Source organism: Branchiostoma floridae, chromosome 17, assembly GCF_000003815.2.
Source record: "Branchiostoma floridae strain S238N-H82 chromosome 17, Bfl_VNyyK, whole genome shotgun sequence".
NCBI lineage: Eukaryota > Metazoa > Chordata > Leptocardii > Amphioxiformes > Branchiostomatidae > Branchiostoma > Branchiostoma floridae.
In genome coordinates, this window is record NC_049995.1 from 3,648,561 (window position 1) to 3,663,669 (window position 15,109).

Below are 15,109 nucleotides of genomic sequence, written 5' to 3' on the forward strand. Positions count from 1 at the left end.
AGGCAAAAATCGATCGGACGACGAGTCTGCGAGCTCTAAAATACGAGGAGGCATGACCCAGCCGCCGACGAAGAAATGGCAGAGTTCCCCCCTCCCCGTCAGGGTCAGGCCTCCTGGGAACCCAGAGCTGGCAGACTCGTCGTCCGATCGATTTTTGCCTAATGTGAGGGGGGTATTCGGACTGAGACCCTTTCCAATAGCGTGCATGTTGAATGAGCTATACCGTGACGTCCTGATTTCGACTCACGACCACCTGGTTCAAAGACAGAGGCACTGACCACTGGAGCACACAAGCTACAAACTATATAGCTACTTACCTTCATTGTGTTTCGAGCATCCATACAAAAGTGGCAAATAAAAACGCCAAGTGAAGTGTAGCAAGGTTTCCAAACATAAATCTTAACCACCACTCGAGTGTTGAATGCTACACATGTTATGCTTTGACATCAAGGAACATCTGCTAGCAACATCAAGACAAGAAACAAAACCGACAAGTTCTAAGACGTTACAGATTGTGAAAACAGCTTGGAGAAGATACCATAGTAGCCAAAGATACCACAACCATTCTTTAAGAACCTAGATAAGATACTGTTGAATAAATTAAAGACATTCAAAGACCGTTGAAACTTGTATGAGAATGTTTTGCTACTGTTGATTGCTTATAGAAAAAAACGGGATGTGGCAAAGAGAGAGAACCCACTTTAACAGTTTAAGAATGACAAAACAACTGGAAACTTACTTGTTCTCTAGTCGGCAAAGTAAACACACATGGTTTGTTTGAAATACATCCCCATACACTGGCTGGAACGACTGAACTAAGGCCGACAGCGATATAAGATAACATGGCATTTCTTTGTATTCAAACTAAAAGGGAACCGTTCTCAGGCGACATTTAGGACTCATTTTTGTGGCACGTAAAAAGAAACGATCAGTTTTAACTGAAATCTTGGTCACAGTTGAGGTAATAAAACTTCTGTCTGACAATTCTAATCGTGTGACGTCATCTTCAAACGATATTTATGGAAGGGGTCAAATTAGGACAATATTGACTTGATTCCCGCCTTTTTTCTGATCTATACAACAGATGACGATACTGGAACCTAAATGTACCGACACCATAAATCGGGTACTAGCAAAAGCGAACCGTTTCAGGATACCTTGGCATCTGTTTTATTTTCCTAAAAACCATGGTATGTCAAGAACTATAGGAAATACAAGAAAAGGTCAACGAACTGGAAAGCGAGCTCTGTACAAGATTTTTATAACTAACATTGCAATTTTTCTTCTGTGCTGGAGTCGCATTTTGTTTTAATTCTGTCAGCTTGCTAGTACCTCCTTGTCGCTTGGAAACTAATACAAGGTGACCAAGAAGCATTATAAATCATAGCAAAAACTTTTCCTTCACAAACGGGTAACCTTCTCATAATTTTTAGATAGAGCTTTGTCCCTCAAGATACATGTGATAAAGAATAAGCTTAAGGTACAAACTAGAAATCCCGACAAATGCGCATGAAAAATCGTCAAAACGCAGCCGGAGCCAAACCTCTAGCCTCTACCAGGCTTCGTGGTTTGGTGGTCTAATTGTAGAAAATCCCTTCCCTACCTAACGACCATATTTTTCAGGACCAATATAGGAAACACAATATTATTTATCTAAGGCCTAAGTGCAACATGTCCGCTACCGAGACACTTGTTCAACTGCATGACCAGAACGCCTGATCGCAACACAGATAAGTTCTTCTACATGCAAAGTCAACTGCTGACTGGACTAGACAAGGGGCACCAAACAACATGCTGAGATAATGGGTCTGTATGTAAACACGTCTTAGGAATGTCTTGAAGAATTCTCAAGAAGTAACCCAAGACAAATCGTCAACCGCAAAAACGTAGTTTTTGTCTTACAGCTGAAATGGGACAATGCGACAAAATTCGGAAGCCGTTTTTTCCTAGAAACTTTGTTGGTCTTTTTAAGAACCAGAAAAAAACTCCCCCTCTTCAAAGCACACAAATTCAAAATTATGAAGATAATAGACTTGGGCTAAAACAAACAGGAAATTTTTAGCTTCTGGCGCCTTTTTCTCTCAGGAAGTAAAACAAAATCATACACTGAGTCATTTACAACCCCAATAATCATATCAAGCATCACACCACACTTACGTCATATCCGTTTCCGGCTTACCTGTCTCTGTTGCATAAGTCTCGAGCTCATTGCATAAGTTGCGTAACTCCAGGGTCAATGAACTTTTACATGACCTAAACTAAGCAGTTAAACACAGTATCCAAAATCATAACTCCACTTCAATCAACGCTCTTATAACGTAACGTAATGTTTATACTGAAATAAAAACTTTTATAACGGCATGCATGCCTTTTTATTAAAGTAAGACCTAATTCAACGTTGTATAATTCAACGTTGAGCAAAATAGGTTGAGTCGACAAATTCTTCAAACATTACCGATAACTTTAAACCTACAAAACGCGTTATTTGGCGTCCTCAGTTCATAGCTTAGCGTTAATTTCATAATTTCATGTGTGACATTATTTCCATCGTGAAGTCGAACAACAGATTTCCTAAATAAGATCAGATAAGCCGCAACAAACTGTCCGGTTGTGTAGGTATTCACTGCATACTTTTTCCAGACACCCCATAAATACAATGGAACAATTTGTCATCAAACATTTCCTGTAATTAAGCGTTAACATCCTTCCTGCATTTAACGTTTAAGCGTTACCAGGATACTAACATGCATAGAGTCTCTAAAACCTCGACAGTTGATCAATTTTTTCAAAGGAGGTCACTACAGATAAAGGGACGCGGTGGTAGAGTCGTAGTAAAGCGTGTCGGACTGTCACGCGACATTCTTCCTGTCGGACACCTTAGCCATTGAGATCAAAGGTTAACACACGGGCAGGTCGAGCTGACAGGTAAAGATTACACCTGGACTGTACAGGTGTGATTTACGGTGGGAGGGGGGCGTGTTCAAAATCAGCCTCTTAACAACGTGTAAAGTAGGTAGCCTCCACCAGGTTACCTTTCTACGGGGGGATATAACGATTTAAGAATTTGGTGAAAATTGTCCAGGAGAGTCATTCCACGAACTTCTTGAAGGATGTGATTTACGGTGGGAGGGGGGCGTGTTCAAAGTCAGCCTCTTGTTTACAGCCTATAGAGTATGGGGGTGGGGGGTGATAGAGAATTCGGCAAAATTGACCAGCTGTATAAAAAAGAGAAGAATTTGGCCAAGTAGGGACAAATAAGTTGCCATGGGATTTCAGTCTTTTGTAGTTTATCCGCCGGCCGGTCAGTTCACTCCTAGGCACTACTTTAGGCCAAATGAACTCCTACTAGTATTTTGTTCCTAACTTGGCGAAAGTCCCCTATTACTATTATTCAGCCAGGTGGGAGCCTGGTAGAGACTGTACCTGAATTTTCTGTGCGGGTACCTACCCCTACTATAGACTAGGCTTGTGGGTTGCTTTTGTGTGGGTTTTTCTGGTCGATTTAAACATAAGTTCTGGAACAGTTTCTATATCCCCTAGGTCAAACCGTACTTCGTTTGTTGTTGTTTTTGTGTCAACAAAAAGCTCACATGGTTGTAGAATGGTAGCAGAAAAGATTTCTAAAAAGGTTTTGATTTTTTTTGTCATCGATATCTTGCCATCGTTAACATAGATGTTCTGGATACATGTATAACTAATAATCATTTGTTAAACCACTCTGTCGCGCGTGGTAACACTTAGAAAATAACTTATTCCTAGCTGTTTAAAACTTTGAGGGACCTGCAGTACTGTTGATTTAGTCGAGCATCGTTGTAATCATGTTATCAAAGTCTAGGAAAACACATGAGAAACAACAATTCTGTATGGCGCAATCAGTTAACGGCTGTTTTATGACTGAATACAACACCTATGTGAGCTTCCTTTGAACCCCCTTGCTTGAAAAAAGGGAAGAAATGTATTCCCCCCGAAGTTGCGTGTGTATCAGAGCTCAGAACACCTTACAGGCAGAAGACTGGGATTAAAACCCGCAACCTGTTGAGCAAAATTTCTATCCGACAGATGTTTACACAAGACGCTTTAAACACGAGTGACCACGTACCAGTCTACGCGTACAATGAAAGTTTTCTTACTGGGTGACGAATTCTGAAGAAAAATGTCCCTTTAAGATTGGGAACACTTCCCGACTCAAATTTGTCATATATATAGAAAACCATTTTCCGACTCCCAAAACAAGGACAACTTACGGTATGTACAGTACCATCCTAACATGACATCTCTGAGAAATTTGACAGCTATTTTCACATGTAGGTGCACGTGTACTACAAACAACACCTTACAATTATTTTGAGAAATTATTTGTATCGTCAAAAAGCTCCTTGGTATCGTGAATTAAGTCGAACACAAGATTGCCCAAATAAGTCACAAAAGAGTGTCCGTTTGTATTGGTCTTCGCAGCATACTATGGGAGACACTCATTGAATTCACCTGAACATTTCAATGACATGGTTTTCAAAACCTGTCGTAATAACAAACAATGTCGTAATAGCAAACAGTGCCCTGTCCTTGAGTCGACTGCACACCTTTCTAGTTGCATACAATCTAGCTCATAAACAACACCTAGGACTCGAACTCTTGACCTCACGATCCAGGGACAATGTAGCTATGCAAAGTATAGGCGCCGTAAAGCTACCTAAACTTACACTTATAAAGTAATACTGATACATATATTCGTATAACAATGACAAAAATGGACCACGTGTTTGTCGTTGGTCATCGTACGGTTTGATTGAGTTTTCAAGCAGACTGTGACCAAGGAGCTTTTCGTGACAGAACCAACCACAGACAAGGATCTAAGCCAGCATTTTTCGTAACAAGACAGCTAAGATTAGCGGACACAGACACGACTAACTCAAGAATGCCCCAAGACTGCGATCGTGCGACGATCGCCCGACGTTTTTAAGAGAATTTTTCGTCTTCCGCCGAAGTTTTAGTAAATGAGTAACGTCGCGGCCATGACACTTCCGTGACTTTTCCAAACAACTTTGACAGCGATATTCTAAATCACCACTGTTAGTCCATGGGCCAGACCCCCAAATTTTACATATCAGTACCACCTGAGGGGGCAAATTTTCCTTATGATTTTTAGGTAGTAGGGTATCTGAGGGATATATTTTGATATGATAGCCGTCGCAGAGTGGTAGCTTTGACCCGGCTATCTGCCCTTGACCTTTTGACCCCGATCTGGACCACGCCCTTTGATATGATTATACAAATGGGTGTGTAAATCAATTAAACAATAATATTTTCAAACGAAACTTGCTGGGCTGATACAAAATGAACCAAGAATTACAGAAAACTTAATTTCATTTCAATATCTTGATCCTATGAAGAGTTATGAGTCTTTGAATGATTATTTTTGAGCAAATTTTGGATGAAAAATGTTAATTTCTACTTTTCAAAGGCTGACATTTATTCCGATCTCACATTTGACCTTTTTTCAAGCTTTTATCTGCTTTGTTGTATCATTCCCTGCATTCTAAAGTTTAAATCATGAAAATCCTCCAGTTCTATCTAGAGATATGAGTACCTAAATACGTACACACCTAAAGGCCTTGTGTTGGGGAAACCGTTGCTAGGGCCGTTGCTATGGAGGCACTGGGCTGCAATCCCAAGCAAAATGCAGTACAAAGCCTAGTCTTTTGATATCTTTTTATGTCCTTATACCTTCCAACATATGTAGAGAACATGTTCAAGGTGTCATATGTAAGGTAAAGTATAATTCTAGTTTAAAACTAAATAATTTTTTTATTTAAGTTAAATAGCATTATCATCCTACATGTATAGGAGACCTTGCACGAGTGTGCATACTATTTCCCACAACTATGAAATGACACTTGACAGTGTTACATGTGTAGCAGGCACCGATGACAACAATGAAGGGAGTATGAGGCAAGATTCATATGAGCCTGCTCTGGATACTGCGTATCAAGAGCTGTTCCAATTCATACGGAATGATCTGTTCAGCAACCCTAGGGTACTAGTACTACGAATGACAGACCTCTCCTCAAGATAAGTGGAGTCTATGAAGTCTCTTGGTATAGAGCAGATCAAAGACTCCACCAAGAAACACATGCGGCGGAGTTTAGAGAGCGAGTTTTCTAGTACCATACACTTATTTTCTGATGACAACCTCAGACTGCCTGTCTATCCTGACAATCTATCTAGATGCGGCCTTGTCAAAGCGAATCAGGCTTTACAAAAGGAGCTGAACACTCTTAAATCACTCCTTAACAAAGATGTTGTTGCCAAGGCAGCCATGTTGCTTAGAGACGACATAAGAAAGCAGGATGTTCCTCAAGCCTGGCCACCGGTGATCACAGAGGAGGACCAAAGTAGAGACATCATCCCTCCGTCAGTCGTCAAATTCTTCTGCTACTTGCTGACAGGTGGTTTCAACAATGCCGATGCATCACAGAGGGTGGAACGACTTGTGACCTCATTCGGATATGACACTGTGTATGCTGTAAGCCAGGGAAAAGTGAAAACACCCAAACACATCACTTTGGCTTTTTCCATCAAGTGACTGACAGGAAACGTGGAGCTTGTGCAACTGCTGAACCGACTTGGTCACAGTGTTTCTTACAGTCAGATGGAGGAAATCAGTACGGCAGCTGCAGTTTGCCTTCAGAAGCTGTCAAGTGGTGATGGTGACATAACCCTTCCAAGTAACTTGCATAATCAGGTTTTCACAACACTTGCCTGGGACAACATCGACCGACTGGAAGAGACCATAAGCGGTGGCGGGACATCTCATCGTGTGAATGGCATTGCTGTCCAACCCAAGGTAACAGAGTCCCCTGAAGTAGAAGCCCTCCCTCCAGTGACTAAAACAAAGATATTTTCAAACCAATAGTCATCAGAATGGGATCTTTCCATACATGCTGTACACTTCTGGCAATTATCGGAAAACGCTTCCACAATGCAAGTCTCAGGGACCTAATGCCATTGAATCTGGGGTAGTAGCAGAGGGTTTGGTGTCTGGATTGATGGGCGGACGCAGGTACAACAGAGCAGTCAGGTTCCACAAGCTAGTGTACGAGGCCTTACTCAGGCTTGTGTGGTCAAGGTTTCTGTCCTGGATGCGTCAGAACCACATGAGGATCTCACTGACCTGGAAGAAGCAACGGAGACCATCGACACCCACACCAATGATGTATCACAACAAGCTTTACTAGGCATCCTACAGTCAGCAACAAATAACAAAATCATGTGCATGTTTGACAACTATGTCACCACCCTCCGAAGTGAGATCAGCCGTCTCACACAGTATTGGATGTCCTACATCGACCTCGTAGAGATTTTTCTGGGTCTCCTTCGAGCAATGAGGGAGGGCGATTGGTTGCTACATCAAGTGCATGTCCATCCGCCAGCTCATTACATCCCTTGGTGCTTTGCCTATGACAGGGTAAACTATGCAAGGTACCTGTCATATACTACTATGTACAGATGTCACAACTGCAATCCCAACATCCAGACTTGTATGCAGAGTTTATGAGAGGACACTTTTCTGTTCAGATTGGCCACGCAAACCCGTTTGGACGTATTCCGGTTGACCAGACTATTGAGGAGACGGTGAACAAAGACACGCAAACTGACGGGGGACAGAGGGGTTCAGCCTTAACCACTCAGTTACATCAAAGTACTACCTCACAGCAGAACACAGGAGTATCTACTTGAAACAACTGAGGGACATGACTAGTGGTGCCAAGAGTAGTAAGTTTTCTCATAAAGATCTACAAACTACACGCATTAGAAGGGATGAAGCCGATGTCAGCTCATTGGTCGATTTAATGGAGAACAACTGGATCAACCCAATGTCCTCAGAAGAGCCCGACCTTGTCAGCTTGTCCACGGGCAGTGTTGCACCTCCCGACATAGTGAAGGATATTTCCGACGCACACCAAATGGGAGAGGACGCCTATCTCTCCTTCCGAAGGAATCGCCTGGAGCAATACCCACCAGAAGTAAAGTTCTATGACAAGCTGACAAAACTAAAACTGAAGACATTCTCCAATATTGGCACTAAGAAGACCAGTGCAAAGGGCAAAACCAAAGTTGTCCTGCAGGCGGACAGGAACCTGTTCAGGCACATCATACTGATTGCAGAAAGCAGGCAGCTCCGCATTAAAGATGTCCTGACACATCCTCTCGGTCCCCTTCCATGGTCTATTGCAAAAGCTGATGGCACTTAACGTAAGACCAACAAAGCTGCCCTTGCAAGAGAGCTGGAGAGTCATGTTTCACCAGCAGAAGACACCCCCAGCTCCATCCACCTGTCCTGCAAAAGATCAACGGCAACAACATAACGTTTTCTGGGCTAGCAAACACCACAATGTCCATAGTTCTAAAGGAAGGTGTGAACAGTCACAGAATTGATGTTGTATTTGACGTGTACAGGGACCAGTCCATCAAAGATGCTGATTGTTTCTAGCGTGGGTTCAGTACAGCATCACAGTACAAAACCATAACTGGTGGACATCAAGTCAAACAATGGAGAAAGTTTTTGTCCAGTTCAAACAACAAGTCTTCCCTGATCAAGTTTATGATTGAAGAATGGAAGCAGCCAATCTACAGAATGAGAGAAACTTAGGAACAAGATGCTGTATGCTACCTGCGAGGATGCCTGCTACAGGTTCACTAAAGATGAATGGGTGGATATTGCGGAGCTACAATGCTCACAAGAAGAAGCTGACACGCGCCTCCTGCTTCATGCACTCCACGCTGCTGAGTCTGGTTCTGAAGCAAATGTCATCACAGCAGAAGACACAGACATCATGGTCATCAGCCTCGCCTTCGCTAAACGTATCCCATGAAGAATACCAGAATGCATTTCAGCAACTGGGAGAAAGCTGGACGATGTCTCCTGATGGCACCCTGTTCAAGAGGATTGAGCGCTTCACCTGTCAGATGTACGTGCCGTCTACCCCTGTAGCTGACGTAAACGAGATGCGGCACCACTTGTTTATTGCCAAAAAGGGAAATGTGGAATCAAGTGCACTACCACCGTGCCGAGACTGCCTTCACCTACATGTTAAACAAGCAAACTACCAAGCCGGTATATGGAGGGGGTGCCTCCAGAACGACCCTCAGGTACCAAGCCCAGTAGATGCAGGATGGAAGTTAGATGAAGATGGTAATCTCTCCATCACATGGCTACAATCACCTCCCGCGCCAGCTACTGTCCTGGAGCTGCTGACATGTAGCTGCTCCCGGTCGTGTACTCTTCCCTCCTGCACCTGTATTGCACATGGTTTGAACTGCACAGATATGTGTAAATTGAAAGACTGTAGCAACAGAAACCGAAGAGGATCTGGACATTGAACTCTCCTCTAGTGATGCTGATGACACATCTAGTGATACTGATGATGAAAAGATAATAATCAAATGTAAAGTTGACATGATCATGATAACTGTGCTTGTACATGCCATATTGTGTAAATACTCAATATTCAAAAGGGCATATGGGTTGTTCATCTACTAGTATATAGGCAAATTTGTTGCTTTGCAGTATGTAGTTACAGCTTACAGCTATGGTTTATGATATGGCATTGCCATGTTATCAAGTAGATAAAGTTATTCATTAACTTGTTATTAGATAAACATAATACTCATTAACTCAATATCTTATTGGTCAGCTTATTCTAAACCTGATTACTCTCCCAAAACAAAAGTTTCTCGACAAAAAAGTGGATTTAGCACTGCATTTAGCTTGGGATTGCAGCCCAGTGCCTCCATAGCAACGGCCCTAGCAACGGTTTCCCCAACACAAGGCCTTTAGGTGTGTACGTATTTAGGTACTCATATCTCTAGATAGAAATGGTAGATTTTCATGATTTAAACTTTAGAATGCAGGGAATGATACAACAAAGCAGATAAAAGCATGAAAAAAGGTCAAATGTGAGATCGGAATAAATGTCAGCCTTTGAAAAGTAGAAATTAACATTTTTCATCCAAAATTTGCTCAAAAATTATCATTCAAAGACTCATAACTCTTCATAGGATCAAGATATTGAAATGAAATTAAGTTTTCTGTAATCCTTGGTTCATTTTGTATCAGCCCAGCAAGTTTCGTTTGAAAATATCATTGTTTAATTGATTTACATAACCATTTGTATAATCATATCAAAGGGCGTGGTCCAGATCGGGGTCAAAAGGTCAAGGGCAGATAGCCGGGTCAAAGCTACCACTCTGCGACGGCTATCATATCAAAATATATGCCTCAGATACCCTACTACCTAAAAATCATAAGGAAAATTTGCCCCCTCAGGTGGTACCAATATCTCCTCTGGCCCATGGACTATGTGACACCAAAATGGGCGAAGGTTACACACAAAAAACACTGACCTGTATTCCAGGTGTCCTGTACACCTGTGTGAGACGTCGTACGTCACAGGTATCACCCAGACGCACAGGTGTGAAGCCTTGGTCTCACCTGCGTGTACACGGCGTGAGAACGGGAACGGTTTAAAGATCACCTGAGCCTTTTGAGTTAAAAGGACGCGCTCGCTGCAACACGTCGGAATGTACCATTCTAGTCAAGGATGATCTTACATTGGCAATTTCTCATAAAACGCTTGATATGACACATGAAAATTCACTAGTCATACAAATTTTACACTTTCATACTTGGTATTTTTTCTGAGCGCTTTGGCATTTGGTTATACTTTGAAATCACCACCATTAAAGGCACATAAACAACTTTTTCATAGAATAACCAAAACGTTTACCTACTCTCCGATACAAAAATGATGATTATCAATAATTTGATGCAAAATAAATTTCTTCTATCAATAGAAGTAACGAAACAACAACCTTGTTTAAAACATGTAAAATCTTGTTTTTGTTTGTTCTGTCACTGCCGCTTTCCTCCCTGTGTTAGAATGGTTTCGTCCTTGTCAATATCCACTTGAATAACCTTGCCCTGAGGCGAGTTCGTGCCACAAGACAAAAGACAGACACCTTTTCCTCTCACCTGTGCGCGGGTAGACATCTCAGGTAACCTGCACGAAATTTCTACAACTGTCCGTACGGTCAATGACCTTGCGTTTTGACTCGACCGTTCGGCGGTTACTTTTCAAATGAACTTCAGATGACCTTTCAACGAATGTACATGAACCTCTGTTTAAGATGTCTAGTCAACCTACCGTAATATAATTTATAACATTGAACATTGGCACCGATTTGTTTATGAATAAGGCCCCTTTTCCACTAGACGGCGATCACGCTGCGCTCCCACTACGTACTACATAGGATATGTGTAACCTTCGCTTTCACACTGGGTATATCATACATAACGTGAAAGTGTGACTGAGAAGACGACAAACACACAAAGTGTAAAAATATTCGTTTCTTTTCTATACAATTCGTTGAGCGATCTGTCAAATTTCAGGTCGCAGAGAGCGCGCGGCGAGAGCGCCGTCCTAGTGGAAAGGGGGGTATATACGAGCATGTGATATAGTATCAATACACTGTCTCTGGTAAGACATTAGTTACTTAATCAACTCAATACATGTTGAAAATTGTCTTGATCCTTTGTAAGGAAGTTGTACCCATGTGTTTTGTTTAAACGTCTTTTGATCATGCCTTTTACCTGATCAATCTCAATGAGTGCCAATTTCTAAACACCTTTTTACAATAGGTATTTAACGTTCTATTCACTTGGGAAATTAGACGGCTAATAAAGATTACTGGAAATAGTCTGGGTTTTCAGACCTGTTAGGGCGTAACTATAACGCCGAATCCCCTTCAAAGATCAACTATTATATTATAAAGGCTACATGAAGTACTAACTAAATTATATTCGTGAAATCCCTTGAAGATTGCTAATTGAATGCGAGAGCGCGAAAAAAAGATGGGCAACTGAAAACATGATGACTGAATTTTCAAAAGACAAACCATAAACGTTTATAAATAAGTATTTATGCAACAAAATATGACATATACTTTTGTATGAAAATATGTGTACGCTGTTAACGTTACAGTGATATTTCTATTCACGTAGTTCTCTTAGCTCTGACAAAATTCTGAGTTCAAATCTGGCAAAGAAAGTTCAAGTCGCATTCAAGAAGTAGTACGCTAGGTTCGCCATCTTCTTTTAAGTCCACTAATCGCTATTTAATAGGTGCGACGTAGGGAAATAATCATTTTATTGAGTTGAGTAAATAACCCCTCTTGCCAAGGACGGCCGACCGACTCCCCTAGCGTACTATTGACTCTATTTGTCCAATTTCTACTATTAACATTACACCACCGATCAGCGGAGCCTGATATATGCTATGGGACAATCCGTGCGCTTGGGATGAACTTATGCAAGGCATTAGAGGCCGCACTGCACTAAAGAAACAATGTGACATTTAGTAACGAGTTGTCTAATTTTGCCAACAGTAACTACCTAGCCATCTGACGGACATGAGCATTGTTCGCCATTTTGCCCTTGGGGCTTTTTCTTGACCCCTCGACCTGACTTCTTCATTCTTTGTCTACAAGTCATTTAACAAGTCACATCGACTCAGTGCGATTTGTAAACAAGTCACGCATAGTGCCGGTATGCGTAAATAGTACCCGTACGGTCAGTTTTGTTCATGAATTATCCTACTTTATTCTGTAGCCATGGAGCGAAGCACGTCATATTAGCTGCAGTACCGGTAAGGTCCGCAGACTAGGGTTGGCGCTCGTAGGTGGTGGTGTTATTGATGTGAAGTTTCTCACAGGTATTACTAAATCAGAGGAGCTTTTTTGTGTCTTACAAACACTGTGAAAAGAAAACATAAACGAACTAAAGAAAACGAAAAGATAGGGAAGAGAGAGAAAAGGACTGAAACAAACAAGCGAGCAAGAAACAGAAACTATGTTTAACAGAACACGAACACATTTTATGATACACTAAATGTCTTATATCATTCCCAACAACTGATCACATACACCGCAAAACAGAAACAGCAGAAACATATCAAACACTTATAACATCGACATTCTGGCGACCTTTTCCTGGTATGAAATCTTCTACGTCGTTCGTAATTCCTATTGCAACAAAGAAATGTATTCTTAAATGAAAATACTAGTGAAGAAATGTCCTACCCCAAACTGTTGCCAGACATTGCACCCGTCCCTTTTAGATACTACCTAAGTCACACTGACCTTCACCCTACACATGTTTTCCCCACAGTTTTCCAGATGTTCGTCAAAGAAGATGAAAACTTGCAGACAAACGATTTCAAGATCCGCCATTTGCAAAATCGTTTAGCAATGCCTATTATGTAAACACTGAAGAAAACTCAAACATCGTCCGACACTGGATATTCTACAGTTGGCAGAGAGATGTAATGTTACATCTTCATACTAAGCCATGCAAATTAGTTGTCTGTTTGTGAGTTTAGCCTAAGTTAATTGTATAAACTACATGTATGTTCCTATGAAAATACACGTATAAGAACGCCCCTACAATAACTAGTGGCCGGGATTTTTAACCGCAACGTACGCTCGAAACAAGCCCGATTGCTACATCTGTTTGGGGATCGGGAGTTATTCAGAGGGGCCGCTCAGTCGTTCGGGCCGGCACCAGCAAGTGTACTAGTAACCAGCGCGATTTAACCAGGCTCTCGTGTGTCCTCGCGAGATTTTGCGAGAGCATGACGTCATGAATTATGTTGCAACGTCAAGTGCAAGCCAGTATACTTCACCCACGAGGACATTTAATGTGTAATAGCACAATAACTTCAATGTATCTGCACAAACTAACCGCAAGGGAAAGTATGCGTCATTATATCCTTTCACTTGGAATTATGAAATACATAGTGAGTGTCATAGATACAGTTTTATCGACGCTTCAATAGTAACATCCCACAAACGATGATACACGTTCTTTGAAGTGGGCGACTTAAGTGAAAGTTCAACGGCATACTTACCTGGCAGAGATGGTACCTTGATCATGCACGGAGGTCCGTCAAGGGCGAGGCCCGACCATTGCACACCCGGTCTGGGATGACCCCTTCGATTACCCCAAACGCGGGTAACTCGGCTGCGTAATTTATGATAGTGGGGGTCTGCGTTCGCGCTAACCCCCGCCCATACAATCCAAAAGCAGTATACACACTTTTCCCCACAATATCGTCCTTCTGATAGTTGGTAAGAAGATGTATAAAGTAAGTGAGATGATGTAGGATATGTACATCTAACGTTATAGTTTATTGGCTTGTCTTTGCGTATGTACGTCTGACTGTATGTTTCGGCTATTCCCATAAAAACAAAGCGCCGCTCAAATGCTGCCATTTCTCTTTCGCGTACTGCAAGGGTCGCAAAGCAGTGCGGGTAAAGGTGTAAAGTAAGCCATCCCTAAGCGCCATCGTTATCTATCTGACAACGAAATATTTTCGCTTGTGTGTTCTGGTAGCGACAGATGTTGTTTGACGTAAATTTATGTGCCGTTGTAACATGCCGTCCAGTTGCGTCATCTAGCAGGACTTACGTAAACTACAGATTTCATTCTGATGAGACCACAGACCGACGTGACTGGATTCGGTCTAGATATTCAGCGCTGTCCGTTCGTTCGTCCGCGCAAAGCAAAACAGATAAAGAATTGCGTGCCAGCCATTAAAAATGAACTTATACACACATATGGTATTACAGTAAATGTGAATGAAGTTACATAAGAATATAAGAAGCCGGGACGGCAAGAAATGAGCTTGCATGGACTGTCAACCTATGGAAATATAACGTTACATCAATATTCCCCTATACTGCACTTACTTCATGGTCATGTTGTTACCTTGGCAGTGTTGCTCCCTTGGACGACGGTTTAGCGAATTGCCTCTGTGCAGTGGAAAACCTGAGGTATTGCTGGTACTGGCCCCTACAGCATGGCCTGACTGGCTATTAGTATTCAGTAATATATGTACATAATGTAGCTTGCCTTGTGTAAATAAGGCACAATTTGTTAGGGTCAGTAAACCCAGTACAGTATACATATGTACGTTATTAGACAGGTCACTTACGCCATCTAGCGGAAAGTGAGTGATTTGCACAATACCTGTGTCAAATAGTATTACACATA

At 41.9% G+C, this 15,109-nt stretch overlaps 1 non-coding gene across 1 annotated transcript; it reads left to right on the forward strand.

The window, feature by feature from the left end:
• Positions 1 to 13,956: 13,956 nt before the first annotated feature.
• On the forward strand, positions 13,957 to 14,123 carry LOC118405183. The gene has a single exon (XR_004829853.1). It is a non-coding gene; the product is annotated as a U1 spliceosomal RNA (small nuclear RNA).
• The last annotated feature ends 986 nt before the right edge of the window (positions 14,124 to 15,109 follow it).